This window comes from Myotis daubentonii, chromosome 5 (genome assembly GCF_963259705.1).
Source record: "Myotis daubentonii chromosome 5, mMyoDau2.1, whole genome shotgun sequence".
NCBI classification, from domain to species: Eukaryota; Metazoa; Chordata; class Mammalia; order Chiroptera; family Vespertilionidae; genus Myotis; species Myotis daubentonii.
In genome coordinates, this window is record NC_081844.1 from 99,320,041 (window position 1) to 99,346,377 (window position 26,337).

A 26,337-nucleotide genomic window follows, 5' to 3' on the forward strand; every position below is an offset into this window, starting at 1 on the left:
GAGGAAGTCTTATGCATCTCTCTCCATCCCACTTGGGATGTAAATCATCCCTTTGTGCAGCATTTCCACATTGTACACTCCTCATTAGTCACTTAGTGGCCATCTCATTTAACAGATCAACGGCTGTGGTATCTCAGTGCTTGTGTTCAAGTCACCCTTACTTTACTTCACACTGGGGCCAAAATACAAGAGTAGTTATGCTGGCAATTTCAATATGCTAAGGAGAAGCCATAAAGTGCTTCCTTTATGAAAGGTGAGCACAGTACAATGTTTTGAGAGAGAGGGAGACCGCATTCACATAAGTCTTATTACAGAATATTGTTATAATTTTTATTTTATTATTCGTTGTTGTGGTTTATCTCTTCTTGTGCCTCATTTATAAATTAAACTTTATCATATGTATGTATGTGTAGGAGAACCATAGTATATATAGGGCTCGGTATTATCCAAAGTTTCAGGCATCCACTTGGAGTCTTCAACGTATCCCCCATGGAGGAACTACTGTATTGGGAACATTGGCAAAAACTCTAAAAATACAGATGGAGAGTTAGATGGGTTCCTTGATTTTAGCTTCTGCTAGAACAGACCAAGTTCCTGCTTCCCTCTACATAGGCTGAGAACAATGTGAAAGTCCCCCTTGTTGTCATGGGACAACATAAGCCCAATATATAAGCACAATATCTTTTGACATTAAAGCATTCTGAGCTATCGCTTTCCAGCAAAGCCAGGCAAGAAAAATAAAATTTTATCAAAAAAAACCTTAAATCGTAAAATGCCCAAACTGATGGAAATGTCTTGTGTTTGCAAAACTCTCAACTATGATTTGAAGAAGCCCAAAGAAAAAGCATCATGAACCTCACTGTGAGAGGGGGGACAAGCTTTCTGAAAGTTGTCTGAATGAAAAAGCAATGAAAGGAGAGAACCAAGATGGCAGCATAGGTTAACGCCGGAGTTTGCTGCCTCGAACAACCACTTCAAAAGTGAAACTAAAAGACGGAACGGACATCACCCAGAACCACAGGAACTCTGGCTTGAGTGGAAGTCCTACAACTAGGAGGAAAGAGAAACGCATACCGACACTCAGAGGAGGCACAGTGCTGAAGTCAAATTCTGAGGTGCGGAGTGCACGCAGAGCGGGCTGGTGGCTGAGGGCACGGTTGGCGTTTTCAATCGGGAGGGAGTCGCAGACTCTGAGCTCCAGATCCGGGGGAGTCTCTAGGGACCCAGACTCAAACGGGAGAAGCGGGACTATCTGGCTTCGGTCGGAGTGAGTGAAGATTTCTCTCCGAGGTTTGCAGCGGTTGCTGGGACTCAGAGAAGCAGAGCCCCTGGGGACAGGACTGAGAGCAGCCATAACTGCTCACTCCAGCACACCCTGTTGATCCCGTGCGACCCACCCGCCCCACCCAAGCCCTGCACAGAGGCATTTGCCGGATAGCCTCAGGGAAACGCCAGATTAGCACCTCCCTAGTATTAACTACAACAATCAAGGCTTAACTACAAGACTGCGCACAAAGACCACTAGGGGGTGCACCAAGAAAGCATAACAAAATGCGGAGACAAAGAAACAGGACAAAATTGTCAATGGAAGATATAGAGTTCAGAACCACACTTTTAAGGTCTCTCAAGAACTGTCTAGAAGCCGCCGATAAACTTAATGAGATCCTCGAGAAATCTAATGAGACCCTCGATGTTGTGATAAAGAACCAACTAAAAATTAAGCATACACCGATTGAAATAAAGAATACTATACAGACTCCCAACAGCAGAGCAGAGGAGCGCAATAATCAAGTCAAAGATTTGAAATGCGAAGAAGCAAAAAACACCCAACCGGAAAAGCAAAATGAAAAAAGAATCTGAAAATACGAAGACAGTGTAAGGAGCCTCTGGGACAGCTTCAAGCATACCAACATCAGAATTATAGGGGTGCCAGAAGATGAGAGAGAGCAAGATATTGAAAACCTATTTGAAGAAATAATGACAGAAAACTTCCCCCACCTGGTGAAAGAAATAGACTTACAGGTCCAAGAAGCGCAGAGAACCCCAAACAAAAGGAATCCAAAGAGGACCACACCAAGACACATCATAATTAAAATGCCAAGAGCAAAAGACAAAGAGAGAATCTTAAAAGCAGCAAGAGAAAGAAACTCAGTTACCTACAAGGGAATACCCATACAACTATCAGCTGATTTCTCAACAGAAACTTTGCAGGCCAGAAGGGAGTGGCAAGAAATATTCAAAGTGATGAATACCAAGAACCTACAAACTAAGATTACTTTATCCAGCAAAGCTATCATTCAGATTTGAAGGTCAGATAAAGAGCTTCACAGATAAGGAAAAGCTAAAGGAGTTCATCACCACCAAACCAGGATTATATGAAATGCTGAAAGGTATCCTTTAAGAAGAGGAAGAAAAAGGTAAAGATACAAATTATGAACAACAAATATGCATCTATCAACAAGTGAATCTAAGAATCAAGTGAATAAATAATCTGATGAACAGAATGAACTGGTGATTATAATAGAATCAGGGACATAGAAAGGGAATGGACTGACTACTCTTGGGGGGGAAAGGGGTGTGGGAGATGCGGGAAGAGACTGGACAAAAATCGTGCACCTATGGATGAGGACAGTGGGTGGGGAGTGAGGGCAGAGGGTGGGGCGGGAACTGGGAGGAGGGGAGTTATGGGGGGGGGGGGAAAGAGGAACAAATGTAATAATCTGAACAAAAAAAAAAAGCAATGAAGGGTTGGGATCAGGGGGTGCACACTGCCCACAGGTAGGTCTCTGGTGCTACTTAGATTGTGCTGTTAAATTTACCCTAAACAAAACAGGAGACAAGGCTTGAGCTTCTTATTCTCAAAAACCAAAGCCTTTCAGAATGGCATTGTGACAGGTTAAATCCATCATGCTCTATTTAAAGGAATAATAAGAGTGGTACCTAACAGAGGTAATAGTTTGGCAACACTGAATACATGTTAAAAATTCAATTGCTCTCATTTTTATTTGAGGCAGGAGGAGTGTCCTTCCCTCTCCCGGACTTCTTTGTTCTGCATCCTCCTACATGCTCACCTTCCTTCAATGCTGGTAAAACAGAGTAGAGGAATAGATACTTTCGTAGAATAGTAACACACATCTATTCATACATTTAGCAAATGTTTCCTGAGCACTTACTAAGAGCTGAGAAGTCCATAATGAGCTAACAAAGTTCTGCCCACATGGCATATGTATTTCTATGAGTCTTACATGCTAGATCTTTCATCAAAATTATTTTGTGAAAAACTCTTTATTATTCAAAGAAAGGTTTGTCTGTCTTTAAATTTTACTCTCAGGAATAACAAGAACCTAAATTGCCTTCCCCCCAAACCCCAGGAAAAAACCCTGGAAGTACCTCTCCAGTATGAAACTGAGACCCCATCCCCACCCCAGGGAGGTGAAAAAGAAAAATGTCCAAAGGATTAGAAAAAAGGGATACCTATCAGACAAAGAAGGGAAATTTTCCTGTCTATCCAAGAAGAAATGACAATTTATTTAATAGAAAAACTGAAGAACTGAGATGTACCATTTTATTTTGGCAAATGGATTGTGTTCACAGCCTCACACACACATTATACAAATAACTGCAGGTCTTATATTTGAAGAGTTCTTTTTTTTCCCCCTTTTCTCTGACTCTTTCATGGAGGAAGGTCTTTACTAGGGCAGAGGTGTTTTATTTTACAAGGGAAATTTTGTTTTATATGTAAATACTCCAATCTGAAAGAACCTAAATCCTTCTTACCCGATTGGTGTGGCTCAGTGGTTGAGTGTCAACCTCTGAACCAGGTGGTCACTGTTCCATTCCTGGTCAGGGCACAAGCCCGGGTTGCAGGCTCGATCCCCAGTGTGCCGGGAGCCAGTCCATCCTTGCTGTTTCAAGGGATCTGGCATATATGGCATACGGTTCTTAATATGTTTGCTCACCTTCTTGGCGCTGTGTTTTAACCAAGGTCACCTCTCAGAGCAAGGTTGAATCCCCAGGTAGGGATTTTCCCCTGAAGTTAGGGAGGGAATAAAACCCCTCAACTAAGTGCCAGGTGGGTAATTAATCCCTTTAACTATGAACAATCATGCTTAAACTACATAATCTTTTCTCCCTGGAATGGAGATAAGAAACGCCCTAACCTTTGTAATAGAGATTGATAGGATTGAATCAACTGGTATAAATACAGTTGTAACAAGACAGAAACACTCAGAACTTAGAACACAGAACTCATGAGACAGAATTCAGAAGACAGAAAGACACAGAACTTAGAACACAGGGCTTGGAAGACAGGACCAAGAGAGACAGAGCCTAGGCACAGAACCTACACAGAACCTACAGACAGAAGAACTTCGCTGGAGACCCTGACAAGAGAACCCGGCTATGATGATCAACTGAACGCTGTCTCCGTGCCCTTCCTTCTTCGCCGACTCCGTCCACACCTTTGGGGACCCCTGGACCCGCTGGGGTTGGACCCCGGCACCAGTGGAGGGCATGCAGGAGGCAATTGATAAATGATTCTTTCTCATCACTGATGTTAAATCATAAAAATATAATTTTAAAAAGTAGTAAAAAAATTTAAAAAGAAAACATTTGGCAACCTAGAAAAAAATTGATAAATTCCTAGAATATACAACCTACTATGACTAAATCGTGAAGAAATAGAAAATATGAACAGCAAATAATGAGTAAGGAGATAGGACTACAAGAAAAGACAACTATGGGCCAATATCCCTGATGAATATAGATGCAAAAAAAATAGCTTAGCTTTGGCTGGGTAGCTCAGTTGGTTAGAGCATCATCCAGATAGGCTACGGTTGTGGGTATGATCGCCAGTCAGGACAATACAAGAATCAATCCATGAATGCATAAATAAGTAGAACAACAAATTGATATCTCTCTCTCCTCACTCCTCTCTCCTTTTCTATAAAATAAGTAAATAAAAATAAATAAATAATCGGCAAATGAGTGAGATCATGTGGTATTTATCTTATTTCACCCCAGAACGAAAGTAGGAGAGGGCTGGGGTAAGGGGTAAGGGGAAGAGATCAACGGAAGGACTTGTATACATGTATATAAGCCAAACCAATGGACATGGACAACAGGGGGATGGGAGCATGAGTGTGCGAGGCGGGGGGGGGGGGGGGAGGTGGGGGGTTAATGGGGGGGATGAGGACACATTTGTAATACCTTAACTAATAATAAAAAAAGAAAAAAGAATAAATAAATAAATAAATAAATAAATAAATAAATAAATAAAATGAACCAGACAACAGATAGACAAATACAGCATGATTTCACTTGTATGTGAAATCTGAAGAAGCCAAACTCATAGAAACACAAAGTAGAATGGTAGTTGCCAGGGCCTGGGGTTTGGAGAGAATGGGAGATGTTGACCAAAGTATATAAACTTCCAGTTCTGAGATGAATAATTTCTGGGGATCTCATACACAGTATAGTAATTACATTTAATAATATGGTATTATACACTTGAAATTTGCTAAGAGAATAGATCTAAATGTTCCCACCACAAAAAATCAATGGTAACTGTGTGATGTGATGGAGATGTTAACTAACCCTATTGTGTTAATCATTTTTTGCAATATATAAGTGTATTAAATCATCACATCCTATACCTTAATTTTACACGTTATATGTCAATTACATCTCAATAAAGCTAGGGGAAGAAACATTCCTAGCACATATCTGTTGCTCCATAAATATTTCTTGAATAAGGGAAAAGATAGAGTCAACATATTAGCGTGCAAACAACTATGGTCTGCATTATTTACATTACAAATAAGGAAACTAAAGCTTAAGATGTTGAGTGATTTTCGTAATCTATACTAAATAATAGACAAATATGTAAATTGACCATCCCTCTGTGATGCCCACAGCCAATCAGGAGTGAGTATGCAAATTAACCCAACAAAGATGGCGGGCCTATGGCCAACACATGTGTGCTGGCACTGAGTGGCCAGGGTCCTGGGGACGCCTGCTGCATAGCCCGGGCGACGTGGTGGGCATTCCTGGGACCCTGCCTGCTCCGAGCCTGTGGCCAGCATGCACACACACCCGCACCCAGCGGCCAGGGTCCCGGGGATGCCAGTGGAGTGTCTGGTCCTGTCATCCCGGCCTGGGGAAGCTGGAGTTCCTAGTCCTTCTGGTTTCTGCAGCCCCTGGGCCAGAAGCGGAAACCAAGAGCATGGGGAGCACAAGGAATTCTGGGAATCATCATTCTGGTGGCAGCCCCTGGACCAGAAGCAGAAGCCCAGAGCATGGGGAGCACCAGGAATGCTGGGAATTGTAGTTCTGGTGGCAGACACATTGTGGGATCTCCTAGACCAGCAGTTTTCAACCTGTGGGTCATGACCCCTTTGGGGGTCGAACGACCCTTTCAAGGGGTTGCCTTAAGACCATCGGAAAACAGATATAGAATTACATATTGTTTTGTGATTAATCACTATGCTTTAATTATGTTCAATTTATAACAATGAAATTGGGGGTCACCACAACATTAGGAACTGTATTAAAGGGTCGCGGCATTAGGAAGGATGAGAACCACTGTCCTAGACACTAGAGCAAAGTGAGCCTGGAGCAAATTACTGTTGCAGGTGGGGGATGGAGGGAAAACAAAGGTGACAGACATAAGTAAAGTCAGAGTGTCGAGGAAAAATTAAAAGGAAGATACCCTGTAACTTCTAGGAAATCTCCACCAATGGAGCAAAGAAAAAAAAAAAAGACCTCTGACCTCTATTATTCTGTGAGCACCAAACCAAACTGGGTTGGGGTCTCAGACAATTCACTCATATGATTGCAAAGACAGACAGAAACTCTCGGATTGGAGAGGGCTCCCCTGAGGGCTCCCAGATTGGAGAGGGTGCAGGTTGGGCTGAGAGACCCACCCCCTTGAACGAATTTCATGCACTGGGCCCCTAGTGTCATATATTTAGTAAGTAGATGATGGAGGCAGGAATCAAGCCCACATTTTCTGACTCAGAGCCTCTATACACTCAAAAATACTATGTAATAATATGTCTGCAAAAATTTACTTCATCATGCTCCCCATATCATGCTTCTTTCTTTCATAGCAATATCATTTGGAGACAGTATTTCAGAAGAAATGAAATATTCCTAAACTATACCAACATTTATTTTCAAGTAGCAGTGAGGTCATTCTTTCAAAAACATTCTCACTTTTTGTTTGATGAAAAGACACTAAAAAAGTATTTCTTTACCAACAGATAAATTGAAAATAATATAAAGTACCCATAGTGTCACACTAAATCATTCCCCCTTCCTTTCGTAAAACAAATGGGTTATCAATTTTGCCACACAAGTCTTATACCACTTGGCCCCATGGTATTAAATTAACCTTTACCTGACATTTCTAGATAATCATTTTGGGAGCCATTCAATAAATCATTTAATAAAATGAAAATTGAATAGCTTTTCAGAAAGAGCATGTGCATGTTTTAAGTACTTCTAAGTGGAGGCAATTACACTCAACAACAAACGTGGCTCTTTGTATCACTAAATCCAAAGGAGTGGATTTGCCATCCACAAAGGCAGCCAGGAACCATCCAGCCACCAACCAGAGCAGGCTTCTTAATGACATCCTCAGACAAGGACAACCATGCCTGTGTGTGTGTGGGAGGGGGGGGGGGGGCGGGGGGGGGCGGCGGTTCTTCACTGCCCTCTTCTCCATCTGTGGTCACTAAACTTTTGCAATTGATTAGAAAAGCATATTGTTTTTGAAAGGATATGGCATTTCTGTGTGGTATAAACTCTGGCATCTAAAACAACTCCTTACTGTTTAACTTAAGAGATCACTTGTTTCTTGGAGAAAGAAGTTGGCATCTATTTTATAGTATGGGAATGGGTAGAAAGTCACGTTGAGGATAATTTCGGTTCTCCAAAAGGTCAGCTGAATGCCTGTTATGCCAATATAAAGAAGTGGGTGTCAGTTGTTACTTGACACCTTTGGCAAATCTGCTTCAATCCTTGATATTCCAAGTTGGTTTCTCAGAATGAATGGATTAATATGCCTTATTAGGCTGGAGCCTTTAGAGAGGAGTCACACCCCTGAAATACTGGCCTGTGAGATCCGAAGTTAAGAAATTAGAGGAACGGTCCAGAATAACTTCAACAATGGTCCAATGGTAAGACAAAAAATAAAATAGAATTACTTTGAAAACTGCATCACAAGTTTTTATGAGCTCACAAGTTGTTATGAGATTGTAGGGGTAGATTTAATAGGAAAAAAATTGCCATTAGCTGCTATTTCCTCTGAAATATTTCCTGTATTGAGTTCTCACATGAAAAAAAGTTGCCATTTTACTTCAGATGGAACCTTTGAACATCCACACACCAAATGTCTTCTGTGATTTTAAAAATGATAACAATTGGCTTGAGAAAGTACTGCAATAAATGTATCTACTAGTACTTAAAAGCACACAATAGTGATCACTTAGAAGTTTCCCTTTTACAACAATGAAATCAGGACACATTATTCAAAAAGACTGGCCTTTTGTTTGCATTCCGTAAAAATAAGGGTATTTTGCATTTCTGGGAAGTGTATACATATAAATCTGTGGTTATCAATTAGGGCCAATTTTGCCTCCTCCCTGGAGACATCTGGCAATGCCTGGAGACATTTTTGAAGGTCACAATTGGGTGCTGCATTGGTATCTACTGGCTTGAGGCCAGAGATGCTGTGAAACATCCTACAAGGAAGAGGACAGCCTCCCAAAACAAAGAATTATCTGTCCCAAATGTCAGTAGGAGGTCAAGAAACCCTCATAGAGACCAAAAAGCATCATCTTAAATGTACAGGACATAAAACAGACATCATTATAAATTGCAAAAATGTCAATACATTTGAAAACGGGCAAAAACTTAGAAATCTTCCCACTTTTCAGACACCCAATTAACTTTTTTATCTGGGAAACATATTCATGAGGGTCGGTGAAGAGAAACTCTTGTCATTCTTTTCCATATAATCCCAAATCCATGATGACACTCTGGAGGAATCCAAAGCGGGCTTTGAGAATTTTATCTATGCAGTCATGCGCCACTTGACAACAGGGATACATTCTGATAAATACTTAGGCAATCTCATCCTTGTGTTCACATCATAGAGTGTAGTTACACAAACCTAGATGGCAAAGCCTACCTACTAAACACCGTCCTAGGCTATATGGTGCAGCATATTGCTGCTCGGCTATAAGCCTGTATAGAATTGTACTGTACTAAATATTGTAACAAAATGATACATATAAATTTGGTTACACCAGCATTACAGCAAACACCTGAGTAATGTATTGACCTAGATGTTATAACACAGCTTCAATGTCACTAAGCAAAAGGAATTTTTCAGACCCATTATCTTATGGGACCCCATCGTACATGTGGTCCTTCATGGATTAAAATGTTGTTGTGCAGGGAATGATTGTATTTGAACTGACAAAGAACATTACTATATAGTGTATGATGGGGAATTTTCTGTACTTGGCAGTTTAGCAAGAGACTGAACAACCATATTTCAACGAAAGTCAGTATTATTATGTAATCGCTAGAAGCAGCTTTGGGTGTTCTAAAATAGGTTGTTCTATGGTTCGTAATTTAGTATTAAGAGTGTGAAATCTGGTCAGACAGACCACGATTCAAGTCCAAGCTCCACTTTAACAAGCTGTTCTATTATGGAATTCAGATTCACATGCCTCCCCTAAAAATAGTGATTTTACTTATCTCAGGTCGTTATTGGGAAAGTTAAATTAAATGGTGCATATAAAAATATTTAGGACATTAACAGCTTATACTCAAAAATGTACATAATAATGAAATTGCTCAAGGTAACCTAGGAAAGTGTCACAAGATGAAACTTGATTGAGAGAAGAAAATCCTGGGAATTTTCTATGTTTAAAGTGTCTCCTGGAAATTGTGACTTTCAGTAAGACATCAATTTAAACCATTAACATACAGAAAGACAGGGGGAAAGCTTATGTATTACCTCCCATTGACTCTAAATCAGGCAATTTTGTTAATGTTGATATTCAGGAAAAACTTTGTCACAAAGAATAGAGTCATGGGTATATAGATTTCCGCAGTGTTATTACTGCAGCAGTCCTTCCTTATAGGTGGTTTCACTTTCCATGGTTTCAGTTACCCAAAATCAACCACGGTTCGAGACTATTAAATGAACAATTTAAGAAATAAGAACGTCATGAATTTTAAATGCATGCTCTCTGAGTAGCATGATTAAATCTCATGCTGTCCCACACTATCCCACCCAGGATGCAAATCATCTCTTTTTTCCAGCATTAGCCCCACTATGTACACTATGCCCCACCTTCAGTCACTTTGTAGCCGTCTCGATTATCAGATCAACTGTTGCAGTATCGTACTGCTTGCCTTCAAGTAACCGTATTTTATTTAATAATGTCTCATTTTTCTCGCTTCATCTCAGCATGTAGGAATTTTATCATATCACATCATCAAGATATTCTTGAGAGAATACAATACAATAAGATATTCTGAGAGAAAATGACATTCACATAACTTTTATTGCAGTATATTGTTATAATTGTTCTATTTTATTATTACTGTTATCAATGTCTTACTGTACCTAATGTACTAAATTTTATTATGAGTATGCATATATAGGAAAATGGTATATAGAGGGTTCAGTACTATCTTGAAGCCAATTTCACACTTTGTCCAGTTATGCACCAATGGCCCAATCAATACACACACAGGATTTATTGTTCCAAGTGAGTAGCTAAACCTAAAACCTTCAAATGATTTATACTTTCCAATGCCCAATCTGTTACATGTATCATGATATCGATATTAGAGATTACCTTTGCCTTGTTTTTCCTCCTAGAAACTAATGAAAGAAGGAAAGCACCTCCGTAATAGAGTTTGCCCAATACACTTTTTGTGCTGTAATAATCCCCTGTAAATAAATAAAAATTCACATGCTTTAAAAAGCAGTGCTTTAGTGATATCTTAGAATGCTTGAAATTCTCCATAGGTTCCCATAAAAAAGCAACAAGAACAACAAGGGTAAGAAAATAATGGTATGAAACTGAAACTAACAAAGTGCCTGTAGGTAATGAATAATGTTAACTCTAATTTACTAAATGAGCTCAAAATATCAACATTTAAATTCACTCATTTTCTGGAACCAGAATATAAAGTACTAGAGGCCTGATGCATGAAATTCATGCATGGGAGGGGGCCTCAGCCCAATCTGCACCCTCTCCAATCTGGGACCCCTCGGGGGATGTCTGACAGCCGGTTTAGGCCCTCAGGATCGGGCCTACACTGGCAGTCGGACATCCCTCTCACAATCTGGGATCGCTGGCTCCTACCTGCTCATTTGCCTGCCTGCCTGCCTGATCACCCCTACTGGCCCCCCTGCCAGCCTGATCACCCCTAACTGCCTCTGCTTGCTGGCCTGGTCTCCCCCAACTGCCCCACCCTGCCAACCTAGTCACCTCCAACTGTTCCCCCCTGCTGGCCTGGTCGCCCCCAACTGCCCCCCCTGCCGGCTTGGTCACCCCTCATGCCCCCCCACCCCCACCGCTGGCCTGTTCACCCAACGCAGCCTGCTGCTCAATCATTTGTTCGTTCCTCACTGCCCCCACTGCCGGCCTGGTTGCCCCACTCAGCCTGTTGAGTCATCCGTTCGTTTGTCTGTTTGGTTGTGATGGCCCCTGGCTCTTTATATAGAGAGATAAGTAATTTACCTCATAAACTTCTAATCTCTATCCAAATATCTCCAAGAGACTTTAATATTATCTCACTCTGTCAGAATATACTATACTAAATTACTTTATATGCTTGTTTAAATATCATAGCAAGTTTTAGTTAACCGTTGGGATATTATACCATATGCAGAATAATTTTGTTTTATTTATATGACTAATGAGGATATGTGTTATTTTATCCATTGCTCATCTCTTTCTTTTGGAAACTTTCTCTCCCCTACTCCATGTAACTTGGGGAACTGAAATTGAGAATCATTAAGATGGCATAAGCATAGAGCTTCGTGGAGATTACCTTTACCTCCACATGGAAAGAGTATGCCTGAGAATGTAGCCAATAGAGAAGAAATGGGACCCCCAGGATAAAGAGATGCAGGCATTTCAGTTCCTGATAATTCCTAGCAAGGATTTAGCCTTTATCCTAAGAGTAATGGGAAGCTATTAAGATGATGAAGAAAATTAATAAGGAGACAAGCATAGACTTATTTAAACACGGATGAGAGCACTTTAACCACACAGTATGAAGCATAGTTTAGTAGGGGAATAAGGTGTGTGAAATCCATTTCAGAGGCTATTTTTGACTGTTAGGCAAGAAATCAAGGCCTCTCTTCATATATGTCTTCCCTAATCAATACCAAATCTCATAAAGAGTTTATCCACAGCCTCTATGTACATTATTACTAGATTATATTTTTCCTTCATCACACTTATCACAGCTATAGATGTATAATTTGTGTGCTATACATTTTTTGTTAATGCCTGCCCCCCCCCCCACTAGATTTGGCCATGAGTGAGAGATTACATCAGTTTGTTTGCTTCTTTTAATCCCAGTACATAGAAGAGGCTTAGTACAAAACTGAGGCACAATAAATATTTGTTGAATAAATGAATAGATGACCAAATGAATAAGAATTGACACCAACTTTCACTGACTTAGAAGCATGGTTTCAATAAAAATGCTATCTCTGGCCATATGATAAATTTTAAAAAGATGAAAGTAAATATATGGCTGCACATTCATTTATATCAATAACTGCTTGTACCACAAGCAGTCTTTATTTCCCTATGGTTGTCAAAGTAGACTGTTTTTTATCTTTCTTTTGCTCAACATTATAAGGACATTCCAACAAACATAAAATTAGAAGTTGTTGGAACCTGGGAGAATGAAAATGAGTTAGATCATGTATTGGGGCAGATAGTACGTTAAAAAATTGCCTACAAACCAAGTTTTCGTCAGGGCAATATCCTAAAGCAAGCTTGCATAGCATCTAATTAATAATCTGATAGAGTTTCCTACAATTTCATTCACCCTCAAGTAAATCAGCTTAATATTTTTTTAAAGGATTTCTTTAAAGATAACTACAGCTCTAATTGAATCTTTTAGCCCCTTATCACCATCAGGAAAAAAAAATGTACTGTCCATAGTGAAGCTCCAATGAAGAATGACAAAACTGCGAAGGTCTAAACACAATCTCAGCTCTTCTCTCTGCTGCATGACCACAGACCCATAAGTCTGTTGCTGGATTCATAATAAACCTCTCCCACTGGCTTAGTGAGATAAGGCACATTCTAATTGCTTAATTTCAAGTTCTGAAGTCGCACTGAGGACAAACCAGCACAGAATTAAATCATGTTTTGACTTACTAATCTGTCAAGCAATACTGAGTCATATTTTAGAGACTATATTTTGCTTGCACTATTTAGATTTTCCATTATATAACATTAGTAAATAATTGTATTTTGCATAATTTGAAAATCTGTTTGAATTTCAAGAAAATATTTCACCCCTTTATTAGGAAATATATTTCTACCTTGTCTTTTTAAAATAAATTTGATTCCATATAAATATGATGTGATAATTTCTTGTCACATTTCTTCCTCAGATAATGTTTTAGTCTACAAAATATCAAAGCATATTGCAACATTAGCTAACAAATGTGACGTACATATTTTAAATGTATCATAGGAAAAGAATATGAGGCCAAAATTGCTAAATGAATTATTTTTATGTGCCCTACCTAGGTTCAAGATGAGTTGGTTTCTAAAATTGGAATAATTTCCATTTATTTTCAATGGTTAACATGACTGTTATTTACTATAATAGAAAAATAATACATCTTAGCTTTTTTGTTTAGTTATTACTTAGCTACTTTCTTATGAAGCTCTAAATTCAGTTAGCAAATGTCCCTTTGAGCTCTGAATGGAAATTATTTTGGCTGAATTACTTAAGTCAGGAAGACAAATAAGTATTTAAATGGATGCATCCTATAGAGTAAATGTCCTGGGAAATGATTTTCTTTTCATTAATTCCCTTTACCAGAAGAGATAGCTAAGCAAATCTTATTTGTATGAAACTAATGATGTTGTATATATTGTGTTATGGCTCAGTTTAGACCACAAATATGTCACACTAAAATAACATTCCTGTGTGAAGAGTAAAAAGTAACAGTTACCTGATAGTTTAGTAAAGTCTTCAAAACAACATAAACAGAGTTTGGGAACAGATGTTAAAATTCTGTGAAGAAAATATAATACTCTGAAACCTCACCACATTCTGTTCTTGATGTCCATGTTCTGTGGTCACTTGATACAGAAAGTTAATTAGTATATTAGTATATTAGTACTAATATATGTAAGTACTTTAAGAACTCAATTCATCCTTTAAAATAGAAGTCAATTATTTCCTATTTTCATCGAGACTAAAAAAGACCTGTTTATTTAATAAATATAAGTGCTTTTTCTATTTTCTGCACTGTTGAGTACTATACAAAATAACAGTAAACACATATATCTCTGATGTTCTCCGTGACTTGCAAAAGGGATTTCATTCAACTCACCTTATAACACAGTGAGGTAGCTCCCTGGCAAACAGACCCAAGGGATTTTACTACTTGCCCAAGTTCATAGAGACAAGACAGAGCTGGGACTTGAATCTGTGATTTCTGACAAGTCCAGTGTGTTTTTCTATAAGTGTTATCTAACATGATTTCTGACCTAGGGAATATGTAATTAATTTTAAATGAAATGCAAAAATATATGTAAAAAGTTAAGTTGCCATATTAAAGAGGCAAGAAAATGATCTACATTAAATTGGTGACCTATACAAAATAATGCCTACTATAAATAAATAGGAAAAATCATTTTTTTCTGTTTATGGCTTTTCCTTTGTGAGTCAAAGTATATTCCACCCAAGATCAAATACACTGTCTTATATTTTTCTGTTGGTTTTATAATTTTATTTTTGCATTTAAATCTTTAATTCACATAGAGTTCATAAGATGAAGAGAAAATCATATAATACAATTTTTTAAAGGAAGATTTTCCCATAGACCAAGGATAATTATGTGCCCTGAACTAAGGAGAATAATGATCTCAATTCTGAGTATCTAAGGGATTAAAAACTAAAATAAAGCCATATTTTTCAATAAAAACATTAATATTGAATCATAACAAGTAGCCTGTATTTACATTAGAGGGATTAAACTGTACCCCAGGTAATTATAAATTAGTGTTAAAAAGATTCATAGTGATTACTTAGTAGTCTATCTTTGTTCTGAAAAAGGGCACTGAAAGTCAAAGAATTTAATTAGTTAATACAATACACTAAGATATTAACGGAGCTGACACCAGGACCCTGTTATTCCAGTACCCAAATAAGTGATTGCGTCCCTCTTCCACTTTATTGATTTATCAGCTATTTTCAGCATTTACTATTTGTAAGACATGTCTTAGGACAAATGGAGAGGGCAGAAAGCCTAGTCCCCATGGCCAAGGTTCTTAAAATATATAGATTACGATAATAGGTACACAAAAGCTACAACACAAGAAATCATATAAGGGCCAAACAAGTGGTTGGATGGAGATTTTTAGTTCAAAAGAGAAAAAAAAGAGCCATAGTTAATATTTCTTGCCAGGCACTTTACTAAATGCTTTACATATCTTCTTTCATATAATCCTTACAATGCAACTCTTTAAAAGAGTTATTATTAAAGCACTTACAGATGAGGACATGCTGAGTGCAGTTGAGTAATGTGCATAAGATAGAATAGCTGCTACATGTTCAAAACCAGGCAGTGACTTCAGTTATTATACCCTACTGCTCCTCCACAATAGTAGGAAGGATGACACAATTTTGGAGAGACCATGAGATGTGTACTAGGATATAAAAATATGTATAGTATTTGCACTATGAGAAAGTAAAGGAATAGCATAGTTGGAGAGATGATATTGCAGATATAGCAGAAAAACATGATATTTTGCAGAGATGGCAAATTTCATGAGTTTACTAGAGCATTACTAGAAAATTAAGAAGAAAAGTTATGACGGAGCCAAAAAGCCAAAGTTTGAGTACCAAGCTTAACTACTGGACTTTACATTGTAGGTAGTGGGAGATATTCAAGCTTTCTGAGCATAGCCGCAAAAGACTTAAAACAGACTTTTACTAACATTAATCTGGCAGGAGCATGGAATTTTAAAAAAGAAAAACTGCAAACGACCCACGGAGGCATTGAAATATTTTGAAATCCAGGACAGCAGCCTACACTTGAAATAATAACCAGCCAGATTTGTTTAAGGAGTCCTCATCACCACGAACAACACACCAGATTTGTTTCTTACCAGCTATGAAAAAAATACCCTCACTTTCAATGTTTGTTTTACTCATGGGTACCATTTTCAATTATAATTATGTTCAATAATATTTTGAAGAATTGAAATGTTGACAGCCCAAGTGCCCATCAGAAGATGAGTAGTTAAAAAAATGCCATGATACATTTACACCATGAAATACTATGCAGCTATAAAAAAAAGGGGGGGGGGGAGTAGAATCTCTTACCCTTTGATACAGCATGGAACGACTTGGAAACTATTATGCTAAGGGAAAAAAGCCAGTCAGAGAAAGACAAGTATCACATGATCTCACTTATATGTGGAATCTGATGAACAAAATAGATCCAGAGACATAGAAGCATGAAACAGCTGGACAAATCTTAGAGGGAAGGCCAGGGTAGGGGTGAGAAAGGGGTGGGAAGAGATTAAATAAAGAACTTATATGCATATATGCATAACCCATGAGCAAAGACAACAGTGTGGTGAAGAACGGCAGGGTTGGAGTGGAGGTCAATGGGAGAAAAGTCGGGGGGGGGGGGACATCTGTAGTATTTTCAACAACAAAGAAAAATTTTAAAAAAAAAATTTAATGTTTATTCTTAATTACCCCAACGTTTTTGCTTTTATTATAGTATAAGAGTATTGAGGATTCACCCTAGTTACCAAAAGAGTCCCTAAGTAAAAGAGATTAATTGGGTTACCTACCTAAAATCTGACCTAAATTAATATGTTCCAAATGCTTCCTATTTATTTAGTATTTGTTGATTTTAGAGAGGAAGGGAGGGGGAGAGGTAGAAACATTAATAATGAGAGAATCATTGATCAGTTGCCTCCTGCATGCCCCACACTGGTGATCTAGCATGCAACCCAGGCATATGCCCTGATCCAGAATCAAACCGTGACCTCCGGACTCATAGGTCAATGCTCAATCACTGAGCCATGCTGGCCTGCCAAAATGCTTCCTGTTTAAAGTGCCGGAAGCCTGCCCATCCTTGCTGCTTGACACGGTCGCTGCAGGGAAGAAACATCTGCACAGCATATGTTTCAAGGGACCTGGCGTATACGGCATACTGTTCTTAATATGTTTGCTCTCCTTAGCGCTATGTGTTTTAACCAAGGTCACCTCTCTGAGAACGGTTGTTTCCCAAGGTGGGGACTTTTCCCTGGAGTTAGGAATTAACAGGACTAAGGAAGGGAATAAAACCCCTTAACTAAGTGCCAGGCGGGTAATTAATCACTTTAACTATGAACAATCATGCTTAAACTACATAATCTTTACTTAGGATAATCTCCTTCAGTTACTTCCTTGTAGCTTAACAGAACAATAAAGTAGTGACCTTGGAATGAGATAACAAATGCCCTAACCTTTGGAAGAGAATGGATAGGATTAAAATCAACTGGTATAAATACAGATGTACCAGGACAATAAAGACCAAACCTGGCTGGAGAACCTGGCTGGAGAAACTGGCTAGAGACCCTGGCTAGGCTGCTGATCAACTGAACGCTGTCTCTGTGTCATTCCTTCTTCGCCGACTCCGTCCACACCTTTGGGAACCCCTGGACCTGCTGGGGCTGGACCCAAAAACTGGCGCCCATGCTGGCCTGGCAAAATGCTTCCCGTTTAAAGGACTCTTCTGCATACATAAATTTTTGAAAAGTCAGCACCTCTTTTATGATAAAGGACATTGTAATCAGTGTCTGGTAGCCTATTTTAAAAACCAAAACATTCCTGTATAATAACTCTTAATGTGAAGAATCTTAGAATCAGTATGACTTCTTTTTAACAAGGCAAAAAATATTATTAAGTAATAAAAAATCATTTCTACAAAGCAGGAGGGTTGGACAAGGTAGACCTTACTAAAGAGTCTCCCCCCTTACTCCAAAAAAGACAGAACACCTATTCTGAATATTTCTCCCCAACTCTATTTTCAGTAATGTTATTATATTAGAAGCTAGAAATGGACATGCTGGGAGAATATACACCATAGAAATCAGAAAAATGCTACAAATTTTGCCATCTTTTTTCAGAGAATCAATCTGCCAATGAATTTGTCAATTTGCTGTTAGTAATTACATATTTTAAATATTTCCTATCATTAAAGGCCCTTAGTCTAATAAAAATATTTAAGAATTTGGCATCTGAAATAGAGAGGACTTTGAAAACAACAAAAATTGGGTATACTTTTGTTTTTTTAAAAACAATAGAAATCTTCTAAGATTTATAATTTTCCCTTTGTTATAGTATGGCTCAATAATATTGTGCACTAAGTATTTTTAAGGCTATTAATGAGAATTTTCCTTAGTTATGATAGCCTAGTTCGGTTGTTCTCAGATATTAAAGTGCATCAGGATCATATGGAGAACTTATTAAAACACAAATTTCTGGGCCTTTCTCTGAGAAATTCTGATTCTATGGATTTAGCTTGGTATTCAAAAATGTGCATTTCTAACGAGACCCCAGGTAATGCCTTTGCTACTGATCAGCTACCACATTTTGAAAACAAAACCATCAGTCTAATTAAGCATATTTTATTATCAATTAAAAATTTTATCATAAATAAATTTAAAATATTTAAATTGCCAATGAAAATTCTTCTAAAAGGGAGTGGCCTGCATTCTTACTTCAGAATGCTTACCAGACCTAATTTAATGTTTCTTTAATAAATATATATATATATGTGTGTATATATATATATATATATGTGTGTGTGTGTGTGTGTGTGTGTGTGTGTGTATATATATATATATATAAACTAGAGGCCCGGTGCACAAAAATTGTGCACTCGGGGGGAAGGGGGGGTCCCTCAGCCCGGCCTGTGCCCTTTCACAGTGTGGGACCCCTCGGGGGATGTCCACCTGCTGGCTTAGGCCCGCTCCCCAGGGGATTGGGCCTAAGATGGTAATCAGACATCCCTCTGGCAGCCCGGCAGCCCTCGGGGGATGTCCACTTGCCCGTGGGAAGCAGGCCTAAACTGCAGTCGGACATCCTTAACACTGCTTAGGAGGCAGGAGAGGCTCCCACCACCACCGCTGCACTGGCAGCCATCAGCCTGGTGTGTAGCTGAGCAGAGCTCCCCCATGTGAGAGTGCCCTGACCACCAGAGGGCAGCTTCTGCATTGAGCGTCTTCCCCCTGGTGGTCAGTGTGTGTCATAGTGACCAGTCATTCCCAGTCCTTCTGCTGTTAGGGTCAGTTTGCATATTACCCTTTTATTATATAGGATAGAGGCCTGGTGCACAGGTGGGGGCCGGCTGGTTTGCCCTGAAGGGTGATCCAGATCAGGGTGGGGGTCCTGCCTGGGTGCTTGGCCAGTCTGGGTGAGGGCCTGAGGGCCGTTTTCAGGCCAGCAGGTGACTGAAGCTCCCAACCTCTCCTTTTTTTCTTTTTTTTTTCATTCTGGGATTTATTTACCTTCTATGGCTGTCACTGGAGCTGAGAGCTGGCTTTAGCTCTGAGGCTTGGCTCCAGCTCTGAAACCTCGGCTGCTGAAAGCAGGTATCTGGGCTTTGTTTAGCTTCTATAATTGAAACACTGTTGCAACTCCAGCTCTGAGGCCCGGGTGGCTGAAAGCAGGTTTCTTGGGATTATTTAGCTTCTATAATTGCAACACAGCTGCTTAGAGTGCAGCTCAGAGGCCAGCAGCGGCAGGCAGGGAACCTTGGCTTCCTCCATCACTGGAGCAAGCAAGCCTCCTGTTCGCTTCAGCTGCCTGGCTGCCGGCTGCCATCTTGGTTGACAGTTAGTTTGCATATCGCCCTGATTACCAATGGGAACCATGTCGGAGGTACGGTTAATTACCATGTTTGTCTATGTTATTAAGTCATCATTTGGACATCCATTCTCATTTTTCAGAATTTTAGATAGAATAGATAATCACAGGTGCTATTTTGACCCCAGGATATAAAGTCTCTGAGAGGATTCCTTGGTAGTCTGTAGTTAAAATTACCAGCACACTGTTTTCCTATGATTTTCTTCTCTTTTTAAGGGTAAAAACATTGTGCTACAATTGAGTTGGTAAAGATTATGTTATCTGTATTTCTAAGGAAAGTAGCATTTAACAAGCATAAAAATACCACACAAATGTGGAAATTGACACAAAAAAATGGCAGTATTTCAAAAATCAAGCCTCTGTCTGTCTGTCTCTGTCTGCCTTTGTCTCTCTTACACACACATACACATACATGAAGTATCATTTCCAAATTATTTTCATATTTATTATTGTCTCCTTAAGTTGAGCGTGTATCTGCCTTCCCTATAATTTGTCTTTTCTTCCCAAAAGTAGAAATATCAATATTTTCCTCTTAGGGGTGTTGCGTGAACCAAATAACTAATGATGATTTATGTTAAGCAATATTATTGTCAATGTTCAAATGTACAAAGATATGTTATAATAGTAAATCTAAAGTACTTGCAAAACAGATAGGGAAGATATAATAGTTATTAAAATGTCAAAAGACTCTTACATATCATCAGTCCTATTTTAAATGAAGCATTATGCATCCATCAAAGATCGTCTACTCATTTACTCATACATGTATTTGCTTGTTCCTTCATTAAACTAACATTGAGTACCTACTATGTGTCCAACACTATGCACTGGGGATACAGTACTGAACAAACATAGACATGGAGCCTCCTCTCATGAATCTTGGAGTCCACTGGGGCACTGAGATATTAATGAAATAATGTTGTTAATAAATATGTCATCCTAAATTAAAATAATTTATCTAAAGTAAAGAAACAAGATGTTATGAACACATATCATGAAAAATGACTGACCTACATTTGGGAGTCAATGAAATAGTCCACAAGAAAATGATAGTCTTGTGCTGGGATGTAGGAGATTAATAAGATTTAACCAGCAAAGAGAGAGCAGTGTTCTAGAGGCAGGAAGAAGCACTCAGGCCCCTGGGCAGATTGAGAGGATGCTGGAGTGTTGAAGGACATGAAAAAAGACAGCACAGCCCTATCCGTGGGAAGGGACTGGAGAGGGAAGCTGAGAGAACAGACTACAAAGCGTGAAATGAATCATGGTAAAAATTTTTCTGTGGTAAGAATTTTAATTTACCCCAAGAACACTAAAAAGGTATGGGTGAGCTGTCAGAAATGGAAGATAAAAATAGGTTTGCTTAAATAACTGCTCTTCTGGTTGCCTTGGATCTATTGGATTGCATAAAGTATATTATTAAATTGATTTCACTTTTCTTACTCTTTGTATATGACTACTAGTAAATTTTAAATTTTATATGTGGCTACCACAATTTTTATCTTTTTAAATGTTTTAATATGTATAGTTGGCATACAATCTTATATTGGTTATATTACTTTCAGGTGTATGATATAGTGACTCAACATTTTAATACCTTACATATTTCCCATGGATTGTCCTATTCTAGAACTTTATTTTTTCTACTTCTTTGAGCTAGGCATTTGAGAAAAGCTTATTAATGGGGGATCAGAATGCTTTTTTTTTTTATCAGGTAAGCTTTTTGAAAAATTCTGAATAATATTAGTCCACTAGGTATTGCATATTAAGAAGATAATCAAAAATGAGAATGTTAAAATGATAGCCTCAATGAACTTACCAAATCTGTGATAAAAAGCAAGAAATCCTGTCCTTGGAACTGATAACTGCACAGGCAATTCATTTAACTATTTCATTGTGACCATTTCTGAACTCACTGAGCAATACCTAGTAGTGATTATTATACTGACATAGAAATAAATCACATTGAACCCTAATTCTTAAACTATGAACCACACCATATGAACTTAGATACTTAGTTCAGACATAACACTCAGATACTTAACCAAAGCAGCAGAAAAAATAAAGTTTTAGCCCAACCGTCATGGCTTAGTGGTTGAGCATCGACTTATGAACCAGGAGATCATGGTTCAATTCCCAGTCAGGACACATGCCCAGGTTGCAGGCCTGATCCCCCATGGGGGGCATTGAGGAGGCAGCCAATCAATAATTTTCTTTCATCATTGGTGTTTCTATCTCTCTCTCACTCTCCCTTCCTCTCTTAAATTAGTAAAAATATATTTTAAAAAAGAAAAAGACAAAATAAAGTTCTAGGATAGCACCACCTATGAGAAATTTAATAAGTCATATATAAAATGCTTAAGCTTTCTAGTGGCCACATTAAAAGAAATGTTTAAATGTGAATTATTTTAACAATGTATTTGCTTTAACTTAATATATCCAAGGTCTTATAATTTCAACATGCAATCAATATAAAATTATTGATGAGAGATTTCACACTCCTTTTCTAGTACTGCCTTTGAAATTCAACGTGTATTTTACTCTCACAGTGCATCTTCATTCAGAGTTCCCACATTTCAAGCGCTCAATAGGCACGTGGCACAGGTAGCTACTGTATTGTACCCCACAGTTCCAGAAAGAAGAAGTGTTGGCACCTTATTCTGTCTCCATCACTAAACAAAGTGTATCCTTAAAAAATTCACTTAAACTAAAGTTTCATTTGTCATCTGTGACATGGGCATAATATCCATCTAATCTGCCTTGGAAAGTTATAAGAATAAAATGATAAATTTAAAAATAAATCAAACTATTTCACATTATAAAAAAATGACTTCAATCTTACTTACTGTCATGATTTTTATCTCTCAAAATAAAAAATAAAAACATAAGTCACCAAAAGAATTATTACTACAATAATACTAGTACTTCTACTGTGATGGTTTTAAAAAATATACTCTGTGATGTTTAGTTTTCTCTCAGTGAAATTACATCTCACACAAATGTCCCTTATGAATAGAGGCATTACCCAATATTTCAGAAATAACAAGCATAGGAATTTTAATAAATTGGAAATATTTAATGATGCTTGGGTCTTAATATTGAACAGATGCCTTAGCTATAAATATCATAATCATTTTCATTACCAGAAAATTGGAAATGGAACAGATTATGAAGGAAATTACAGATAATAGTACAGAACTCTAAGGAACATCAAAATACTCTATGTTTAAATCACAGAGACAGATAAACAATGCTATGGCTACAATTCTAGATTTATGTAACTGCTGAAATGCAAGTGAAGTTGACATCTGATTTGTTCAGCTATTTTTGGTACTATTTTGTTTTGTTTTGTTTTTGTTCATCCTCACGCAAGGATATTTTTCCATTGATTTTTAGGGAGAGTGGAAGAGAGAGGGAAAGACAGAGAGAAACATCGTATGAGAAAAACACATCGATTGGTTGCCTTCTGCACGAGCCCTGACTGGGGCCTTGGCCTGGGAGGAGCCTGCAACTGAGGTACGTGTCCTTGACCAGAATCAAACCCAAGACCTTTCCATCCATGTGCCAATGCTCTATCCACTGAGCCAAACCAGCTACAGATGTTCAGCTATTTTAATGTTATCCATTTGATATAGAAGACTTTGATTCTGTAGCCGATTATAGGCAGCACAGGCAAACATAAAAAATGGGGTTTGCCTTCTTTCCTGTAACTCGAGTTTGTCCCCGTAACTAGTCCCTTGTGTGTGAAGGGAGCTGGGTATTCCTGAACTCAATTCCAAAATTCAAGTTCCTGCTACATTCCGCGTGCTACGCTAAGATGAATATAACACCTCACTACAATTTTTTAAAATCTGTTATAAATGTCAAAGCCATTTTGAAGAAAATTGAATTCTGCAATGATTTATTGTGCTTTGAAAAAATGTTACGCCTTTAAAAATGCCCTCTGTGGTAGACTGCTGAATGACCTCAATTACTTCCCTCCTGTGCATCCATGCCCATTTTGCTGTATGACAAAGGAGTGATAATTACTAATGTGGAAAAAATCTATTCCCTTACTTTTTTACATGTACTTTTTTATTGTGGTAAAATATACATAACATATAATTTACCATTATAACCATTTTAAGTACATTTATATTGTTATGCAACCATCCGTCTCCAGAACTTTTTCATCTTCTCCAACTGAAACTCTGTACACCTTAAATACTAACTTCCCATTCCTCTTTGTCCCCAATGCCTGGCAACCATCATTCTATTTTCTGTCTGTATGAATCTGACTACTCTGGGAACCTCATGTAAGTGAAACCTTACAGTATTTGTCCTTTTATTTTAAGGATTATTTTAAGGCTTATTAAACTGGCTTATTTTACTTAATATAATATCTTCAAGGTTAAATCATGTTGTAACATGTGTCAAAATTCCCTTCCTTTTAAGGCTGAATAATATTCCTATGTGGTGTGGTGTGGTGTGGTGTGGTGGGTGTGGTGGGTGTGTGCCGGGAGCCAGTCCCTGCTTGCTGTTTCAAGGGACCTGGCATATATGGCATACTGTTCTTAATATGTTTGCTCACCTTCTTGGCACTATGTGTTTTAACCAAGGTCTCTGAGAAAGGTTGTTTCCCCAGGTAGGGATTTTCCCCTGAAGTTAGGGAGGGAATAAAACCTCTTAACTAAGTGCCAGGCGGGTAATTAATCACTTTAACTATGAACAATCATGCTTAAGCTACATAATCTTTACTCCCTGGAATGGAGATAAGAAACGCCCTAACCTTTGGAATAGAGATTGATAGGATTGGAATCAACTGGTATAAATACAGATGTAACAAGACAGAACTTAGAAGACAGAACCTACACAGAACCTAGAGACAGAAGAACTTCGCTGGAGACAACATGGCAAAAGATCCTGGACAGAAACTGGCAACAGAACCTAGAGACAGAACCTAGCGAGAGAACATGGCAAAAGATCCTGGACTGAACCTGACTATAGAACATGGCAAGAGAACCTGACTAGAACCTGGTGACTGAACCTGGCTGGAGATCCTAACCAGAACTTCGCTGGAGATCCAGACCAGAACTTCCCTGGAGATCCAGACCAGAACTTGGCTAGAGATCCTGGCTAGGCTGGTGATCAACTGAACGCTATCTCCGTGTCATTCCTTCTTCGCCAACTCCATCCACACCTTTGGGGACCCCTGGACCTGCTGGTTGGACCCCAGCAGGTGTGGTGTGGTGAGTTTGGTGGGTGTGGTGTGGTGGGTGTGGTGCGGTGTGGTGGATGTGGTGTGGTGGGTGCGGTGGGTGTGGTGGGTGTGGTGTGGTGGGTGTGGTGCGGTGTGGTGTGGTGGGTGCGGTGCGGTGCGGTGTGGTGGGTGTGGTGTGGTGGGTGTGGTGCGGTGTGGTGGATGTGGTGTGGTGGGTGCGGTGGGTGTGGTGTGGTGGGTGTGGTGGGTGTGGTGGGTGTGGTGTGGTGTGTGTGGTGTGGTGTGGTGTGGTGGGTGTGGTGGGTGTGGTGTGGGTGCGGTGCGGTGCGGGTGCACGTATTTGTTTATCCACTCATCCATCAATGAACATTTGGGTTTCTTCCACCTTTTAGCTATTGTGAATAATGCTGTTATGAACATGCGTGTTCAAATATCTCATTGAGATCCTGCTTTCAATTATTTTGTATACCCAGTATAATTTATGGATCATACAATAATTTTACGTTTAAGCAGAGGAATCATCCTACTGCTTTCCACATGGATGCACGATTTTAGGTTCTTGCCAGCTAGCTATGCACATCCTTGCCAACACTTGTTATTTTCTGCCTTTCTGATTATAGCCAAACTAAGGAGTGTGAAATGGTATCTCACTGTGGTTTTGATTTGAATGAATTTATCCCTTTACCCTCAAATCTGACTGGTTTTGTGACTAACTTTGGTCAATGAGATATTAGCACAACAACTCCAGAACAAGCTTGAAAACGTACTTATGCTCAACTCTTCCTCTTAGCCAATGACATGAAAAGAATGTGCTCAGGTGTGTATGTTAGAGGATGGGGGCTGAGGAACAAAGCCAAACTGCTCAGGTAATCCCAGATGAGGCCATCCTAGATTAGGTAATAGGCAGCTTTAGGTCGTAGACCATCCTAGATTAGATAACGGCCCAGCCAAGATGAGCAGAGATCCAAAATAGA